The sequence below is a fragment of the Macadamia integrifolia genome, unplaced genomic scaffold (assembly GCF_013358625.1).
Source record: "Macadamia integrifolia cultivar HAES 741 unplaced genomic scaffold, SCU_Mint_v3 scaffold2487, whole genome shotgun sequence".
Lineage (NCBI taxonomy): Eukaryota > Viridiplantae > Streptophyta > Magnoliopsida > Proteales > Proteaceae > Macadamia > Macadamia integrifolia.
The window spans coordinates 7,136-12,050 of NW_024868746.1; the positions used below are offsets into that span (position 1 = coordinate 7,136).

General features: G+C 37.5%; 1 pseudogene; it reads right to left on the reverse strand.

Moving 5' to 3' along the window:
• Positions 1–40: 40 nt before the first annotated feature.
• On the reverse strand, positions 41–4,915 carry LOC122066602 (annotated as a pseudogene).

Consider the following 4,915-nt stretch of genomic DNA (forward strand, 5'->3'; position numbering starts at 1 on the left):
ACGATCGCATTAACCATGATTTTTTGCCATTCATAAATTGTTGATGCCAACACTCCTTACTCATTATTCATAATATATTCATGTCACTTGTAGCGCCAACAGTTTTCATTTCCTATCTCATAGCCAAATTTAAGGGAATTTCAGTAAAATGTCGCATAGGAACAGGATAATCATACATAGTTCAACTCCTAATGACAAACTCCTACACCTCTTTCAAGAAAGGGCAATGGAGAGATGATTTTGGTGAGGTGTCAGATTCAAATTCCTTCAAAACAGGACCCTTAAGAAGTCCGGCAAGCAATTCCGCGGCATCATAGATGAACTCCAGCTTCTCAATTCACATGGATTCGTCAACCTAAAGCCACATACCACCCATGATACGCATAAATCAGATCTCCACCCTATGGCACAATTTAGCTAAAACAAACAATTTTAGTGAGGTTTTCAAAGGTAAAACAAAATAAGGAGAAGGGATGTACCTCAACGATGCTTACTCCATACAATTCAACTCTATCCCCAGTTGGAGCATGGCCTTTGAAAGGACCCTCCATATAACCCCAATGTCTGAACTTATAGGCAACCACCGGAGGACATGAAAACACCTGAAGGATTTCCAAGGCAAATCCACGAGGAAATGCTGTTCCGAATACATGATGGGATGACTCAAATGTCTCAGTAGATGGATCATAAGCACGTAATCGGTCTGGTAAGGAGCTTTGCAAGAACGCGTTGTAGCCTCCAACCTTTGCAACCTCCTCAAGGGATATGGTTCTCCCTCCTGCAATTGGCCACCCATTAATTGTTTACAAATCCATCCATTAGTAAAAAGGCTGTGTCAACAAATAATCTCCACCTAATTGAAACTTGAAACCAAAGTTAGAGTGGGTTGGTTAATTGTTGACGCTTGAAATTTTTGGCAATCTGTAGTGGGCTGATTGATGTATGCTTTCTTCCTTTTCTGCATTTAATAAAACAATTGAAACAAACCATCTAGCTTGCTTCCATTTGACACACACACACACACACACACACACTTCTCATAAGTTGTTTTTACTACAACTCTGGCTTGCTCTTTTGAACTCAAGATTTGAACATGGAAGAGAGTGAAGAGGGGTGAGGGAATACAAGGTTTTGATGAGATGACACTAAATTGATGATCAGAAATGGATTACCATTACCAGTAGCTAGACCCAGTTGCCAACCCAGACAAGAAATAAAAATTTGAATTTGGAAAGAAAACAGAGAAGAGCCCAACAGGTCTAGGTTTTCCTCTGTTCTGTTTCTAATTTCATAAGCACCAACCCAGACAAGAAATAATGATTTGAATTTGGAAAGAAAACAGAGAAGGGCCCAACAGGTCTAGGTTTTCCCCTGTTCTGTTTCTATTTTATCTGAGTAACAGATATTTAAAAGCTGCAAATAAATTAGTTTGCATTTCTAACATAGAAAGAGCTTGTGTCTGAGCAGAGCTGTCAAGGTAAAACAAAACCTTGCCGAAGGTGTTACCAACCCCAACCCAATCTAAAGGCGCAATACAATCTCCCAACTCAAGATCTACCTAACCAACATTTTCATCAATGTTTTCATTTTTTCATTTTAATTTTGAATTTCAAATGTCTATTAAAAAATGAGCACACAATCTTCTAACTTTTCCAAGACATTGAAAGAATTTTGGTGTATCTTTCACAAAGCAAGGAAACCAACTACCAAATACAAACCTAGACAGGGTAATACGATCATGTAGACAAATAGCGATTAGCTAGTGTGCATTTAAGAAGTAAACATTATCAACCTAAGAGTTGCATACACTCAGAGTTTCCATTTCATATCAAAATAAGCTAATAAACTGAATATAAATTTACATTTTGAAAAAAAAAAAATTTTGATCAGGTGTCTGCTGAATCATCTCCAGGGATATTTCCATATTCTGTTGTGTTGAACCAATGTTCACAATCCAATCCCAATGGCCTAGCCAAGCTTCCTAGCCCCCTCCATCAGCATTATCAGATGGAAAGGTGTAAGTAAAGAGATCAACTATAATTCTTTCCAAAAAATGACCAACAAAAGGACATTTACTATCTATTAAAATATACAAAGAAAGGTAAGGGTTGTGCTCTCAAGTGGAATTAATTCACTACTGAATGTGAATGCCATCTAAAATTTTTGCCAACATTAGGGCACAAAACTAAGATATCAGTTTGATAAAATTCTAAAGGTAAGTCAACGGACCAAATGAGCTCATTATTCAATAAACATTCAGACACAGAGTAGACTGAGGATTTTCTTTGACAGCATGAAGAGCACAAGATAGATATCCTTACATTGGTAGATTGGAAAGCAATGGTTTTTCTTACCCCATCTCCAATGGTGAACAAACTGACAATTTGAGAATTCCTCAAGCATCTTTTTACTAGAAGGTCATAGATATCAATAATGGTGAGTGACAGCCTCCACAATCTTTGAAAGACAGCTGCCACAACAAGGGAATTGCCAAAAACAACTTCCAAAAAACTCCTTGAGTTAATGAGATAGCAAATACAACTCATCCATTCCAATTACAGGACTAGCTAGAAGATAAATTTATCAAGCACCATAGAACAACAAAGAAGCTAAAAACAATATAAATGAATTGAAGGATTTGGTCCAAAAATATAGTAGACATCCACTGAAGTTAAATTTTATCTTGTTTTGAATGATTATTAACACATTTGTTGCATAAAAAGGATACTAATGGATTATGGCATCCACTAAAGTTAAATTTGATCTTGTTTTGAATGATTATGAACACTTTGTTGCATGAAAAGGATACTAATTGGAACATTTGAAGATGAGATCTGAAACAAATTCCCAGGGAAAATAAAACATGTAACGACATATGGTTTTACATCATTTGATCGAATCAGGGAATAATGATGCATTGACTTTGAGATCACCAAAGTGTTATGAGGCATAAATTGGAAATTCCACCAGAAAATAGTGCAAAAGTGATATCTGCTCTCTGGTTGATCATTAAAAATGACAGAGTTCCATTTCCTGTTTTGCTGTAGTTTGGAGTGGAGTAATTATATTGGTACTGCACAAGAACAAAAATAATTCAAGGTTACATTTACATAAGAACCATAAGTTCTTCCAATACTTCAAAGCCAAAACCACCCATTAGATGATAGTAGCAACATTTCAACCAATAGGTAGTTTTGCATTGGAACCATACTGAAAGAACAAGACTAAACCAAGGCTAGGGAAGCAGAAACATTAATGGGATCAGAACACGGTAGAGGTACAAATTTCCCATACGGTGAAGGACGTGTGGAACCACTGAAAATTTCAGTACCAGGAACTTTCTATTAATTCAGGAACATTAAAATATTAAATATGAGAAACAGAAAATGAATTCTCCAGCATAATAGTCATTTAAAAGAGCCCATCAAGTATCAACATTTCTAATTAAGGAAAGCTAGATTCAATACTGAAGATGTATCATGTATTTCTTACTTTACAGCACTTGCTGGGGAAAAAACTGCAATCCAATCATTATTTGATGCATTTTGAGAGCTAAATGTTATAGTCTCCAATTGACTAGTTTCACCCTGAAACAATGAAAAAATCCTACATTAGTCTCTCTAATATGATATAGAAGCTTTTTCAAATATGGTGAAAATTGTAAAACATAGTGAACCTCTGGGTTCAAGATCCTTTCACAATTTAAGTACTCTGGGTTGAGCACCTCCTATTTTCAAGAACCCGTACCTCCCATGGTATGACAACCTGTAACAATCTAGCCATTGTAACACAAGAATAGTACTAGAAGTATCCAGCCCTGTTGTAGTTCTCTGGATCTTCTTCCCTTTCTGCCTACGAATGAACCCAAACAAGAAACCCATTTCACACACACACACACAAAATAAATAAAAATAAAAATAAAAATAAAAATGAGATGAGATCTGGAAATGAGGGGTTAGGGTTGACGAGATGGGAATGAAAGAGAGAGGGAGAAAGCGAAGCTGGTTGACGAGAGTCGAGGAGGCGGGGTATGGATTCGGATAAAAGGGGTTTGTGGTCGGGAAGAAAACTGTCGAGTTCAGAAGTAGGTGTTAGATTTTGACAAGATGGGAAGGGAGAGGGAGAGAGAAAGATAACGGAGGATGACCTCGCGGGAGATACCATACGCTCACTCGATATCTCCCGCGACTCCCTTCTCTCCCATTCACAATGTTCTCTCTCTCCCTACCTTCGTCTCTTTGCCTCACTCCTCCTCTGCTCACACTCACTCTACCTTTCTCCCCAAACCTTTTCTGCCTCCTAGGACCTCTCTCTTGACACGTGGCGAAACAAAAAAATCCAACGGCTATAGCTAAACCCTAAACTATTCACTCTTTCTTCCATCTGCAATCTCCGTCTCTGTTCGTTCATAGCCGCTCCGGCGGCTTCGTCTCTGAATATTGCTACCTGTCAAATGTGTTAAATTCATGTCTATCAATTAAAGTCCCAAAACAGAAACCCTAAAAATGAAAGAGAGAATCCACACCATTACAAAAGAAGAAGCAGAAGAACCAACATACCATGCCAGCAGAACCCGACCTTACAGAGGAAATAGAGAGCGGATCGAGAGAGGATTAGTAGAAAACAGAATATGCATTTTACTTCACTTCGAAGATTCAGATAAGAAAAGGAAGATCGATTGAAAAGAGAGAGAGGTTCGGAGAAACCAAAATACACCTTTTGCTTCACCTTTGGATACCTGTCAAGTAAAAGAAGAAAGAGAGAAAGGATCCAGAGATCTAGGGTTTTCAAATTCAAAATATAATTGAAAAAAATTGATTTCCGGACGATGGGGAGGAGAAAAGAAAGAAACACGAACAAGTTTGAAAGACTGCAAAATCAAAGCTTGTGATGTGCAAAATTGATTTTTTTGGTT